We start from the raw sequence: 15,661 nt of genomic DNA, 5'->3' as shown, positions 1-15,661 counted from the left end.
ATTATCTCACTCCTTACCACGTTTTCAGAGGTACGTATTAGTTTAAGAAATGCTTAATCTTCTATAATAGATAAACTCTGATATGTCCATGACTTCATTTCTTGCAAAGGAAAATCCCTGTGTGGAGGGATTTTCCCTCCACTGTGTGGAGCCCAGGATCGGGAGGTTACTCTCTCTGCCCACAGGGACTTGGGCTGATGAGGATTTTGAGTCTTCGCACCAGGCTTCCCAGGTGGCCCTGGCTGTGGAAAGAGACTGTAGAAAAGGGAAGGGAGAGAAAGAGGGGTCACTGCCCGTGACAGGATGTTTTGCTTTTTTTTTTTTTGCCAGACACAGGCATCACTTCCCACATTCCTGTTTCTTTGGAAGGAACTGAGTCATGTGGCCACACCTACCTGCCAGGCGAGCTGGGAGAGTCTAACTATGTTCTCAGAAAGAAGGGGAACATCTCCGCCACAGGTAGGTATGAATGTCCCCATTTTACAAATGAGGAAATGAGTGGGCACACAAAGTAAACAGGGGAGCTAATTTCTCAGTTTGGGCCATAGTTTCATTTCTCTTCAACCTGCTTGGAATTATGTTTTTGAATTTCCAAGTATATACCAGAAATACATATTTTTACTAAACAAAAATCAAACTTGGGCAAAACTTGAACCCCAAAAGGATAATTACAGCAATTCGTCTCAAAATTGAGTATGTGTTAAAGAGCCAGGAGCTGCAAAAACCTTAGGATAAGCTTGGCACACCTGAATGGTTAATTTTTGGTTAATAGTAAGACATTTACTATTTGTTTGTATATGTATGTATGTGTGTTTTTTGTCTACTCTCATTAGGCTGTGAGTTCCTTGAATATTGCATCTAGCAATCTTGTTCTTAATAGTAGTGACTTAATGAAGATTTGTTCAGTTGAATTGATTTTAGCCTTTTGGTTATAATATATAAATGACCACTAAAAGGGCTATATAGTGCTACCAAGTTCTTTTAGCTTTATAATCTTTAGAGAGATCTCCACTCATAAATGATACCTATGAAATTCAACTGCTATACACTGCTCAACAGCAAAGCGGTAGGGCAAAATCTGGGTGGATGTAAGGATATGAAAGAGTGACATCGCCCTTTGCAAATTATGTTATATGTAATATCTAGTACCATCATTTAAAGAGCGAGTCAGCATTATTTTCAAGGTTTCCATTAATTTTCGTTACTTTCTGATATTTTGGGAGGGGTTTTTTCATTCTTGAATTGTTAATGCTGTGGTTTTCATTCATCTCTATAATTTAGTGCCATAACAAATGTTAGAAAATGGATATAGGAAAGAAAAATTCTCCCTTTCAATGGGGGAACTCTTTGTACCCACACCTAATACCTGTTTAACATTTTTCTTTTTTTTTTTTTGGAAGGCTCCCTAACATTTAGTTGTCTATAGGACTTCCTGTATACTAAAATATCTAGGCACTTCTGGCCTTTGATATTAATATAAACCTAAATAGCCAAATCAATTTAAAAATAAGATTAAAGTTTTCCAGCAATTTGAAAAAAAATAGTAAGGCATTAAAATTTTTCCATTGAAACAAATCCGGATATATACATAGTAGAATGCAAAATTTATATGAATATTTAAGATTAAAAATGGAACTTCAAATAAAAAACTGTCTTGTGGTGAGCCACTGCTGTGTCCTTGGACACCTAGGGGTTCAAGGTCACTCTTTTTAGTTTTAATGGTGGAAAAGTTTGAGATGGTTTAGAATTTTTTTAATGAAAAAAATTATGTGGCACATTTAAATGTAATTTCCTACTAACCCTTACTGTAACTTTTAAAAATAATCTGTATTATGTCTCGGAACTTGCCTCAAATTTTATTTTGGTTATCAATGTTCTACAAATTTCTGGAGCCCACCTTTATGAGTTTGAGCCACCATAGTCTTTTAAGCATAGCTCTCAACTGATAATTTGCCTTTTTCTTCAAGGGTAATGTCACTGTTTCTTCCCCAATCCAAGAAACATCCTGTCTTACTTCTCTAGTCAGGAGCTACTTTGAGCTTTCTCGTAGCTAAAAACCTCTTTCTAGTCCACTGGGAACAATAAAAACCTTGCATGCTTTTCTTACCGTATCAAGAGAACATCATTCCAACTCTTCTTATCTGCTTTCTATAGTGAGTTAACCAATTTAATCTGCATATAATGACTGGGACTAATTAATAGTTTTCCCACAGCTGGTTCCCTCTAGAAACATTTAGCAACTGCCTTCTAGTAGAAGCTGCCCTAGAAACAGAGTTCAACTTAGCAATATCTCTTTATAATAGAGCAGAGCGTTTTCATGTCAACTGGCTTTATCAGGAAAGGCAAGAATGGCTCACTGGTATCGTGGATCAAACAAACGCCTTTTACAAAACATCAGATAACTCAGATTATTATTAACATCAGTGTAACTCAGATATGATGGGGAAAGCCCCTTCACAGCTATTATTTATTTCTTTACTTTCCTCTTCATTTATTTATTTTATTCCATTTTACTTTTTCTTTCTCAACTTTTCCCTGACTCTCCACAAGTGACTCCACATCTGATAGTATCTCCACCAAATTGCTCTGTTTTTCCTTTTTCCTATTTTTAAACTCTCTATGGATCTTAGGCGCACAGAATTGGATTAATCATGTCCTTAGTACATCACTCTCATCACTGGAACATACAACTTTATTTAGTATTTTTAATAATGTAATGAGCATTTACAAAACCATCAATGCAAATGAAAGCTAGGACATAGACAGTAACCTATATCTAACCACATGGTTGCATTTCATCCCATCACATCTCTGGTTCCTCCCATCTGAGACAAACTTTATCCTGAATCCTGTATCCATCATTTTCTTGCTTTGCTTTTTAAATCGTTTTATTTCACCTGTATGTAGTCTTTAAAAGCCTATTTTGATTTTAGTTATTTTAGACTCTACAAAAATATCAAGATCTATGTAATTTGGGGGGGGGGTTACTTTTCCACTTAATATAAAAATGCTAAGATTTATGCATATCATTGCAAGTTTATTCACTTCTACTGCTTATCTATCTTGTGACCGTTTCACACTTGGTTCATTTATTCTCCCATTGATGAGCATTTGGGTAGTTTCAAGATTTTTTGCTATGAAGAACTGTGATCATTAGAATGTTCTTGTATACATCTCCTTTTGTACATGCTCAAAAATTTCTTTTAAGTATACATTAAGAGAGAAATTGCTGGGTCATATGATGTAAAAATGGTCAAATTTAGGAAATATCACCAAACTTTTATCCAAAATGATTGCATCAATTTATTGCATCAATCCCAGCCTGTCTTCTCCTATTCTTGGTTTTGTCAGATTTTTAAATGTTCTTGACAGTTAAATAACTATAAAACATAGTCTTAGTTTTCATTTCTATGATTAAAGGTATCTTCTTATGTTTCCTGGTCACATATTTCTTCTGTGAAATGTCTATTTGTGTTTGTCTATTTTTCTAATAGGTTGTTTGTACATTTCCTATTGATTTGAAAGTCTTTATAAATTTTATATGTTAATTATTTGTTGGAGCCATGTAATACAAATATATTCTGTCAATTTTAATTTTATTTGTACTTAAAGAATATTATAAAGAATAAAAGTTCTTTATTTTAACATGTTTAAATTTATCAATCTCACAATTTATTTAATTCCTTAAAAATATCTCTTAATAAAGTTTTAAAATTTTCCTCATAGAGTCTTTCATGTCTTTTGTTAGATACATTCTTAGATATTCTCTGATATTACTGTAAATAATGTCTTCTTTTTATATTTCTTAATGCAGTAAAGATAGATCTTATATCCAGCTACTTTGCTAAATTCTCATATTCTGGTAATTTATCTGTAGATTCTTTTAGATTGTCTATCAAAAAGACCATATCATCTATAAGTCCTTATGAGTCTAATTTATTTTTCTTGGTTTATTTTGCTGCTTAATATTTCCATTAAAGTCTGGAATGTAAGTGGTAATTGTAATTATTCTACAGTTATAGGAACGGCATAAGATCATACTTTCCTTAGATTTTAAAATAGATATTCTTCATGAGATAAGGAAGTTCCTGTTTATTACTAACTTAGTGAGAATTAAGAATGATTGTTGAGATTAAGATGGTGGAGTAAGAGGACATGGAACTCATCTCCCACTACCAACACATCAAAAACTACATCTATCAATACCTGTGGAACAATCATTAGAAAAATGCAAGTCAAAACTACAATGAGGTATCACCTCACACCCGTCAGAATGGCCATCATCAAAAAGTCTACAAATAACAAATGTTGGCAAGGATGTGGAAAAAAGGAACCATTGTACGCTGTTGATGGGAATGTAAATTGGTGCAGCTACTGTGGAAAGCAGTATGGAAGTTTCTCAAAAAACTAAAAATAGAACTATCATATGATCTGGCAATTCCACTCCTGGGTATAAATCTGAAGAAAATGAAAACAATAATTTGAAAAGATATGTGCATGCCAATGTTCATAGCAGCATTATTTACAATAGCCAAGATATGGAAGCAACCTAAGTGTCTATCAACAGATGAATGGATAAAGAAGATGTGATATATATGTATATTACTCAGGCATAGAAAAGAATAAAATTCTGCCATTTGCACCAACATGGATGTACCTAGAGAATATTATGCTTAGCAAAAAGTCAGACAAAGGCAAATACAAATATGTATATGCGGAATCTAAAAGACAATACAAATGAATGTATTTGTGTTGACTCAGACTCAGAAACAGACTCACAGATACAGAAAACAAACTAGTGGTTACCAAAGGGGAGAGGGAAGGGGGAAGGGGGAAGGGGGAAGGGGAAAATTAAGGATATGGGATTAACAGATACAAATTATTACGTATAAAATGGATGAGCAACAAGGATATATTGTATAGCAGAGGAAAGTATAGCCATTATCTTGTAATGACTTTTAATGGAGTATAATCTGTAAAATTATTGAATCACACTGCTGTATACCTGAAACTAACATAATACTGCAAATCAACTATACTTCAATAAAAAAGAATGGTTGTTGAATTTTATCAAAAATTTTCCCTAGATTTATTGAAAAATTTGTCTGGTTTTTCCTATTTATTTCTTAATATGGTGAATTATATTTCTTGATTTTCAAAGTAGTGAATCATTCTTCCATACCTGGGATAAAGCTAATTTGGTCAAGGTGTGTTTTTAATGTTTTTAGGTCAGATTTGCTAATATTTTAAAGAATATCTGCATGTATATTCAAAATAATTTTTTTTTTTTCCTTTCCTGGAACAACTTTGTGTGGTTTTAGTATTAGGGTTGCAGTTTTACTATTGGAGCCACATCAATAAGCTGGAGAATGTGCCCTCCTTTTCTATTTTCTAGAAGTAGTTGCGTAAAATTGGGATAGTCTATTACTTAAAAGTTTGGAAAAATAGCACCTGTAAAACCAGATCTGGTATTTTATTTGTGGGAAGATTTTAAAGCACAGCTTCAATTTCTTTATCCAGTTTATGGAACTTTTCAAAATTATTGACAAACAGTTGCTGATAGTATTATTTTATTATCACATTTTTTTTTTTTTTTGTCTGAAGGTTTTTTTTTCTGGATTGCCCCTTTTTTCATTCACAGTAGTTTTCATTTATGTTCCTTCTTCTCTTTTTGTTAGTATTCAGAGGTTTCTCACTTTTTATGTTTTTGTTTTTTCAAAGAATCAGCTTTGATTTGTTGATAAACTCTATTATATCTTTGTTTCCTATTTTGTTAGTTTCCTCTCCTATTTTTATTGTTTTGCTTTTATATATTACTTTTGGTTTATTCTTTTGTTCACTAAGATGAAAGAAAATTAACTCAGTAATTTGAGGCTTCGTTTTTTTTGCAATATAGGTGTTTACAGCAATAAATTTCTCTTGTAGCATTGCTTTTATTCATTATCAAATGTTTTCATTATCACTCAGTTCTGAAAATTTTAAAATTTTATGATTTCTTCTTTAACTCACAAGCTAAGCACAGTGCAGTTTTAGATTTTCAAATTGTGGGAATTTATATTTATTTTTTTATTATAAATATTTAACTTAAAAGAGCTATGGCCAGAAATCATGGTCTATATGATACACAGTTTGAAATTTGTTGACAGTTTTCTTGTGTGACTAGTACATGATTAAATTCTGTAAATATTTCACATAAGCTTGAAAAATGCATATTATATACTTGTTGGATACTGAAATCTATATATGTTCCTGAAGTCAAGTTGACTAATTTTGTTGTTCATATTATCTTTATCCTTGATAGTTTTTCTCTACTTGACCTATCAATAACATAGAGAGGAGTGTTGAAATTTCCTACTATAATGGTGATTTATCAAATTTTCTCAGCTGTTCTATCATTTTTCCTCTATGCATGTTAAGGTTATTTTATTAGATGAATATATTCTTTTAAAATTACTATATATTTTTGGTGAATCAAAACTGTTATCATTATGAAGTGGCTCTCTTTATCCCTAATAACATTTTTTTTTTCTGTTAGTCTAGCTTAAGTCATTTTAAAATATCTATATCATCTTTCTTTGGCTAGAATTTTCCTGATACACTATTTTCCATCCTTTTATTTTCAGCTTCTTTTTCTGTAAGATCTAGTTTTTCTCTTTTAGGACACCATATACCAGAATTTTAAAAAATCAAAATGTCAGTTTTTGTCTAATAATTGTCTAAAATATATTTTAATTACTCATATATTTGGGCCAATTTATAATATTTTAATACATTATTTCAATTTTTCCAGTATTCTTCTTATGAAAGTTTTGATCACCTTACCTCATGAATTTCTTCCAAGATCTGGATTTATTTCTCATTTATTTAGATACTTTATTTTAAACTGTTTTCAGTGTGGGTATTTCTTTGGTAATTTATCTGAGACTTTGTATACCTAGGATATTTTTTGTTATGTCCTCATATTTGAAAAACAGTTTGACTCAATATACCATTCTAAATTTTATGTCTATTTGCTTAGTACTTTGAAATCACTACTCCATTATTATCTTGCATGTAGTGTTATTTTTAAAAATCTGATATTGATCAGATTCCTATTTCTTGGATGTTACTTGCTCTTTCTCTTTAAGATTTTATGACTTATCTTTTTAATATGTATTCTTAAATTTCTCTGTGGTGTGTTTGGATGTGGTTTTTCTTTATCTCCTTTCTTTGTCACTTTACCAGACTTTTTTTCTATCTGATAGATTAATCCCTTTTCAATCCAGAAAATATATCTCCACTATTCAAATATTTTCTTCTTTTTATTTATGTTTATCACCCTTTCTGGGATTTCTTTTTAATCTAAATGTCAGTAGTTTAAATTCTATCCCCATTTCTCTTAGCTTTTCTCTTATATTTCCTATCAGTCATTCTTTATTTTGAGAGATTTCCTCAATCTGGTCTTCCAAATCACAAATTCCTCTCTTAGTTGAATTCTTCCTGCTATTGCCTTTTGTGTTTATTTAACAACATTTACATATTTTATGCCAAATATTTCTGTTTTTAAATTTTCATATCTTATTTCTATTTCATGTGACTAACATCTTCTCTGATCTCTCTTCAGAAAAGTTGAATGAAACTTGGAACTAAGGCAAGGGCTAATTGCAAGGCCTTTCAATGTCATACTGGAGTAGAGTCTCGTCCCATTCGAGGAGTATCTAACTCTGTAGGAGAATGTACTTTTGACTTACTATTTATAACTGACTAGGGCTCATGCTGTGTGAAGCTTCAGGTTAAACTAAGATAGTTGATAAATACAAGCTAATTTCTGTCTGGTCGAAAAAGATAACCTGAGAGGTTATTATTATTTTTTTCCTTTTGCTCTATAAGACATTAGCCAGTTTTGTGTCTGATTTAGCAGTCATATTCCAGTCATATTTCTTCCAACAACTACACATAGCCAATCTCTCAACTTCTCATCTGAACCAACTTTACTACTCTGCTGGTTTTACTGAGCTAAAAAATCAGAGTTAAGATATGTCTTCATTGTAATCTGTGTGAGAGCCATAGTTTCAATTTTTTGAAAATTATTCTTTGCAACCTCTTTGAATGTTTTTAAAATTAATTTTGAATAATTGGTACTTTTCTCTTAATTATTCCACTTTTAGTGCACACAGTAACCCAACATATTGCTTTTTATGTGAAGTGGTGCTACCTCGCAAATGTCTTCTTATTTTGGCATGTGTGCCTCCCCTTGCCCCAAGATATTGATTATTTTGTCAGGCAAGGAGTATGGGAGGAGGCTAGGCCAGAATACCTTTGTGATCTCTTGGTAGAGATCCAGCCTTCCTACTGGTTTACCAGCTTGGAAGGAACCAGAATCAGCACTAGAATACCAAGGTGGTTTCTTGCTGCCCCACTGCCTTAATAGGCAGAAATTCTGGAGAAATCACCAGTCCCCCATGTCCTGGGAACTGGTTTCTTTTTCATGGTTCTGTGCTGTTTCTGCTGATCCTTTTACCTATGTTGCCCTTGTGAGACCTCCACTGTGCCCAGGTGTCCCCTGCTGGGGCTGCTGTCCCATAACTCTGGCTGTGGGAGTGAGGATACTGCTCTTCACTCGTCTTTGTCCCAAAGTGGTATAATCTCTGGCTTTAATTCTCTACACCACAGCTGTAGCAGGTTGAATGGTCATCCCCCACCCCCCGCCAAAAAGAATCAATGGAACATGTGAATGTGACTTTATTTGGAAAAGAGGTCTTTGAAAATGTAATTAAGTTAAAGATCTGAGGATGAGCTCATCCTAGATTATCCAATGACAAGTGTTCTTATAAGAAGTAGAAGAGGAGAAGATACAGACACAGAAGAGATTATTGAAGATAGAAACAGAGAGTGGAGGGATAGAGCCACAATCCAAGTAATGCCTGGAGCCAAGCAGAAAGATGGGAGGGAGGATTCTCCCTGAGCCTTTGTAAAAAGCACAGTCCTGTCAACACCTTGATCTCAGACTTCTGACCCCCTGAAGAGTAAAAAAATAAATTTTTGTAGTTTTAAGCTACCAAGTCTGCAGTAGTTTGTTCCAGCAGCCCTGGGAAACTAATTCAGATACCTGAGATCAGGCTGTAAACTTTAAGTATCTTTACTAAAAGTTAGGGGATCATAGAAGGGGAGACAAATGCAGAGAATAATTACAACTACTCTCCGTAATTAGGAGGGTAGGTCCAGAGGCACCCCGGGAAACTCCAGGACTGGGTCCACACCAGGGACTCTTCCTGCCTTATTGTGGCCAGGAGCAGCATTTTGAAGTTGTCAAGCTGTTCAAGAATGTTGGGACTGGCCCAATTAGCACTCCACTCCCCCACTAGAGAGAAGAGGAAGTTCTTTCCCTCACAGTTGCCTAAAGCTGGCTGCTTACATCCTTCTTCCCAGCTCCAGAATTAACATTTCTCTCTCCATGAAGAAGCCACTCCCATCTGCAGGCTCTGAGCTCGAATGCCATCAATCATCACATTCTTCAACATTATATTTCTCCAAGGCTGGGGATGCCAGTTCTGTCCAGGCCACTGTTTTCTTGTATGTTTCAAGGTCTGAAAAAAACAAACAAACAATCTCAGAATACATGTCACACAGGGTCGTCTTGTTACATTAAATTTATTTTAGATGCGTTAAGCTTGGGTTGCTGGTAGGGATAGAAGCTCTTCATGAAATTAGTTTTAGAAATGATCACAATGTTGTGAAATCAGTGCATATGGATGGAGACTGGGAAGGGATCTAAAACTTGCTAACAGTTTCATTAGGGTGGCAAGATTATATTAAAGTTACAGGTGACAATACGGGTGAGTTTTTTGCTCTTTAAAATATGTCTCAACGTTTCTTTCAGAGTACAAAATGTTATGTTTGCAGTATATAAGGACACTCGTAAAGTTTTTTTTTTATAAACATCTTTATTGGAGTATAATTGCTTTACAATGTTGTGTTAATTTCTGCTGTATAACAAAGTGAATCAGCTATATGTATACATATATCGCCATATCCCCTCCCTCTTGCGTCTCCCTCCCAACTTCCCATCCCATCCCTCTAGATGGTCACAAAGCACCGAGCTGAGCTCCCTGTGCTACGCAGCTGCTTCTCATTAGCTATCTATTTTACATTCGGTAGTGTATATATGTCCATGCCACTCTCTCACTTTGTCCCAGCCCTACATCTGTGTCTTTATTCCTGTCCTGCCCCTAGGTTCATCAGAAACTTTTTTTTTTTTTTTAGATTCCATATATATGTGTTAGCATACGATATATGTTTTTCTCTTTCTGACTTACTTCACTTTGTATGACAGACTCTAGGTCCATCCACCTCACTACAAATAGCTCAATTTAGTTTCTTTTTATGGCTGAGTAATATCTGATTGTATATATGTGCCACATCTTCTTTATCCATTCATCTGTCGATGGACACTTAGGTTGCTTCCATGTCCTGGCTATTGTAAATCGTGCTGCAATGAACATTGTGGTACATGACTCTTTCTGATTTATGATTTTCTCAAGGTATAAGCTCAGTAGTGAGATTGCAGGGTCGTATGATAGTTCTATTTTTCGTTTTTTAAGGAACCCCCATACTGTTCTCCATAGTGGCTGTATCAATTTACATTCCCAGCAACAGTGTAAGAAGGTTCCCTTTTCTCCACACCCTCTCCAGCATAAATTGTTTGTAGATTTTTTGATGATGGCCATGCTGACTGGTGTGAGGTGATACCTCATTGCAGTTTTGATTTGCATTTCTCTAATGATTAGTGATGTTGAGCATCCTTTCATGTGTTTGTTGGCAATCTGTATATCTTCTTTGGAGAAATGTCTATTTAGGTGTTCTGCCCATTTTTGGATTGGGTTGTTTGTTTTTTTGATATTGAGCTGCATGAGCTGCCTGTATATTTTGAGATTAATCCTTTGCCAGTTGCTTCGTTTGCAAATATTTTCTCTCATACTGAGGGTTTTCTTTTCGTATTCTTTATGGTTTCCTTTGCCGTGCAAAAGCTTTTAAGTTTCATTAGGTCCCATTTGTTAATTTTTGTTTTTATTTCCATTTCTCTAAGTGAAGAGAAAATTTTTGAGGTGGGTCAAAAAGGATCTTGCTGTGATTTATGTCATAGAGTGTTCTGCCTATGTTTTCCTCTAAGAGTTTTCTAGTGTCTGGCCTTACATTTAGGTCTTTAAACCATTTGGAGTATATTTTTGTGTATGGTGTTAGGGAGTGTTCTAATTTCATTCTTTTACATGTAGCTGTCCAGTTTTCCCAGCACCACTTATTGAAGAGGCTGTCTTTTTTCCATTGTATATTCTTGCCTCCTTTATCAAAGATAAGGTTACCATATGTGCATGGGTTTATCTCTGGGCTTTCTATCCTGCTCCATTGATCTATATTTCTGTTTTTGTGCCAGTACCATATTGTCTTGATTACTGTAGCTTTGTAGTATAGTCTGAAGTCAGGGAGCATGAGTCCTCCAGCTCCATTTTTCTTTCTCAAGATTGCTTTGGCTATTCGGGGTCTTTTGTGTTTCTATACAAATTGTGAAATTTTTTGTTCTAGTTCTGTGAAAAATGTCATTGGTATTTTGATAGGGATTGCATTGAATCTGTAGATTGCTTTGGGTGGTATAGTCATTTTCACAATGTTTATTCTTCCAATCCAAGAACATGGTATATCTCTCCATCTGTTTGTATCATCTTAAATTTCCTTCATCAGTGTCTTATTGTTTTCTGCATACAGGTTTTTTGTCTCCTTAGCTAGGTTTATTCTTAGGTATTTTATTCTTTTTGTTGCAATGGTAAATGGGAGTTTCCTTAATTTCTCTTTCAGATTTTTCATCAGTAGTGTATAGGAATATGAGAGATCTGTGCATTAATTTTATATCTTGCTACTTTACCAAATTCATTGATTAGCTCTAGTAGTTTTCTGGTAGCATCTTTAGGATTCTCTATGTATAGTATCATGTCACCTGCAAACCGTGACAGCTTTACTTCTTCTTTTCCAATTTGGGTTCCTTTTATTTCTTTTTCTTTTCTGATTTCTGTGGCTAAAACTTCCAAAACTATGTTGAATAATAGTGGTGAGAGTGGGCAGACTTGTCTTGCTCTTGATCTTAGTGGAAATGGTTTCCTTTGATCACCATTGAGAATAATGTTGGCTATGGGTTTGTCATATATGGCCTTTATTATGTTGAGGTAGGTTCACTCTGTGCCTACTTTCTGGAGAGTTTTTATCATAAATGGGTGTTGAATTTTGTCGATAGCTTTTTCTGCATCTATTGAGATGATCATATGGTTTTTCTCTTTCAATTTGTTAATATGGTGTATCACATTGATTGATTTGCGTGTACTGAAGAATCCTTGCAATCCTGGGATAAACCCCACTTGATTATGGTGTATGATCCTTTTCATGTGCTGTTAGATTCTGCTTGCTAGTATTTTGTTGAGGATTTTTGCATCTGTGTTTATTGCACAGATGTGTTTGCATCTGTGTTAATAATATTGGTCTGTAGTTTTCTTTTTTTGTGACAACTTTGACTGGTTTTGGTATCAGGGTGATATTGGCCTCGAAGAATGAGTTTGGGAGTGTTCCTTCTTCTGCTATATTTTGGAAGAGTTTGAGAAGGATAGGTGTTAGCTCTTCGCTAAATGTTTGATAGAATTCTCCAGTGAAGCCATTTGGTCTTGGGCTTTTGTTTGTTGGAAGATTTTATATCACAGTTTCACTTACAGTGCTTGTGATTGGTCTGTTTATATTTTCTATTTCTTCCTGGTTCAGTCTCGGAAGGTTGTGCTTTTCTAAGAATTTGTCCATTTCTTCCAGGTTGTCCCTTTTATTGGCATATAGTTGTTTGAAGTAATCTCTCATGGTCCTTTGTATTTCTGCAGTGTCAGTTGTGACTTCTCTGTTTTCATTTCTAATTCTATTGATTTGAGTCTTTGCCCCTTTTTTCTTGGTCAGTCTGGGTAGTGTTTGATCAATTTCGTGTATCTTCTCAAGGAACCAGCTTTTAGTTTTATTGATGTTTGTTATCATTTCCTTCATTTCTTTTTCGTTTATTTCTGGTCGGATCTTTATGATTACTTTCCTTCTGCTAACTTCGGGGTTTCTTTTGTTCTTCTTTCTCTAATTGCTTTAGGTGTAAGGTTAGGCTGTTTATATGAGATGTTTCTTGTGTCTTGAGGTAAGATTGTATTGCTATAAACTTCCCTCTTAGAACTGCTTTTGCTGCATCCCATAGTTTTTGGGTCGCCGTGTTTTTATTGTCATTTGTTTCTAGGTAGTTTTTGATTTCCTCTATGATATCTTCAGTGATCTCTTGGTTATTTAGTAGTGTATTGTGTAGCCTCCATGTGTTTGTATTTTTTATAGTTTTTTTCCTGTAATTTATATCTAGTCTCATAACGTTGTGGTCAGAAAAGACACTTGATATGATTTCAGTTTTGTTAAATTTACCAAGACTTGATTTGTGACCCAAGATATGATCTATCCTGGAGAATGTTCCATGAGCACTTGAAAAGAAAGTGTATTCTGTTGTTTTTGGATGGAATGTCCTATAAATATCAATTAAATTTATCTTTAATGTATCATTTAAAGCTTGTGTTTCCTTATTTATTTTTATTTTGGATGATCTGTCCATTGGTGAAAGTGGGGGGTTAAATTCCCCTACTATGATTTTGTTACTGTCGATTTCCCCTTTTATGGCTGTTAGCATTTGCCTTATGTATGGAGGTGCTCCTATGTTGGGTGCATAAATATTTACAATTGTTATATCTTCTTCTCGAATTGATCCCCTGATCATTATGTAGTGTCCTTCTTTGTCTCTTGTAATAATCTTTATTTTAAAGTCGACTTTGTATGATATGAGAATTGCTACTCCAGCTTTCTTTCGATTTCCATTTGCATGGAATATCTTTTTCCGTCCCCTCACTTTCAGTCTATATGTGTCCCTAGGTCTGAAGTGGGTGTCTTGTAGACAGCATATATCCAGGTCTTGTTTTTGTATCCATTCAGCCAGTCTATATCTTTTGGTTGGAGCATTTAGTCCATTTACATTTAAGGTAATTATGGATATGTATGTTCCTATTCCCATTTTCTTAATTGTTTTGGGTCCGTTATTGTAGGTCTCTTCCTTCTCTTGTGTTTCTTGCCTAGAGAAGTTCCTTTAGCATTTGTCGTAAAGCTGGTTTGGTGGTGCTGAATTCTCTTAGCTTTTGCTATTTCTGTAAAGGTTTTAATTTCTCTGTTGAATCTGAATGAGATCCTTGTTTGGTAGAGTCATCTTGTTTGTAGGTTTTTCTCTTTCATCACTTTAAATATGTCCTGCCACTCCCTTCTGGCTTGCAGAGTTTCTCCTGAATGATCAGCTGTTAACCTTATGGGCATTCCCTTGTATGTTATTTGTTGCTTTTCCCTTGCTGCTTTTAATATTTTTTCTTTGTATTTAATTTTTAATAGTTTAATTAATATGTGTCTTGGCGTATTTCCCCTTGGTTCTCTCCTGTACGGGATTCTCTGTGCTTCCTGTGCTTGATTGATTATTTCCTTTCCCATATTAGGGAAGTTTTCAACTATAATCTCTTCAAATATTTTCTCAGACCCTCTCTTTTTCTCTTCTTGTTGGACCCGTGTAATTCAAATGTTTGTGTGTTTAATGTTGTCCCAGAGGTCTGAGTGTGTCCTCAATTCTTTTCATTCTTTTTTCTTTATTTTGCTCTGTGGTAGTTTTTTCCAATATTTTATGTTCCAGGTCAATTATCTGTTCTTCTGCCTCAGTTATTCTACTATTGATTGCTTCTAGAGAATTTTTAATTTCATTTATTGTGTTGTTCATCATTGTTTGTTTGCTTTTAGTTTTTATAGGTCCTTGTTAAACGTTTCTTGTATTTTCTCCATTCTATTTCCAAGATTTTGAATCATCTTTACTATCATTACTTGAATTCTTATTCAGGTAGACTGCCTAGTTCCTCTTCATTTGTTTAATCTGGTGGGTTTTTACCTTGCTCCTTCATCTGTTGCTTATTTCTCTGTCTTCTCAATTTGCTTAACTTACTGTGCTTGGAGTTTCCTTTTCACAGGCTGCAAGTTCGTAGTTCCTGTTGTTTTTGGTGTCTGACCTCAGTGGGTAAGGTTGGTTCAATGGCTTGTGTAGGCATACTGGTGGATGGGACTGGTGCCTGTGTTCTGGTGGATCAGGCTGGATGTTGTCTCTCTGGTGAGCAGGACCACGTCTGGTGGTGTGTTTTGGGGTGTCTGTGAACTTATTATGATTTTAGGCAGCCTCTCTGCTAATGGGTGAGATTGTGTTCCTGTCTTGCTAGTTGTTTGTCATAGGGTGTCCAGCACTGTAGCTTGCTGGTTGTTGAGTGGAGCTGGGTCTTCTTGTTGAGATGTAGATCTCTGAGAGAGCTTTCGCTGTTTTATATTATGTGGGGCCAGGAGGTCTCAGGTGGATCAATGTCCTGAACTCACCCCTCCCACCTCAGAGGCTCAGGCCTAACACCAGCCAGAGCACCAGGACCCTGTCAGCCACACAGCTCAGAAGAAAAGGGAGAAAAAAACTATGAAAGAAAGAAAAATAAAATAAAATAAAATAAAAAAGTTATTAAAAGAGAAAATATATTATTAAAAATAAAAAAATAAAAAGTAATAAAAAAATGAA

The 15,661-nt window shown here is 34.7% G+C and overlaps 1 long non-coding RNA gene across 1 annotated transcript in view; it reads left to right on the top strand.

Annotated features, from left to right (window-relative positions):
- The first annotated feature begins 336 nt into the window (after window positions 1-336).
- Window positions 337-15,661, top strand: part of LOC137769797 (uncharacterized) — a 153,246-nt gene continuing 137,921 nt past the window's right edge. Inside the window, exon 1 of the long non-coding RNA XR_011075090.1 lies at window positions 337-459. This is a non-coding gene — a long non-coding RNA (uncharacterized lncRNA). The remainder of the gene's footprint in view (window positions 460-15,661) is intronic.

This window comes from Eschrichtius robustus, chromosome 10 (assembly GCF_028021215.1).
Source record: "Eschrichtius robustus isolate mEscRob2 chromosome 10, mEscRob2.pri, whole genome shotgun sequence".
Lineage (NCBI taxonomy): Eukaryota > Metazoa > Chordata > Mammalia > Artiodactyla > Eschrichtiidae > Eschrichtius > Eschrichtius robustus.
This window is presented reverse-complemented; position numbering and strand designations above follow the sequence as displayed.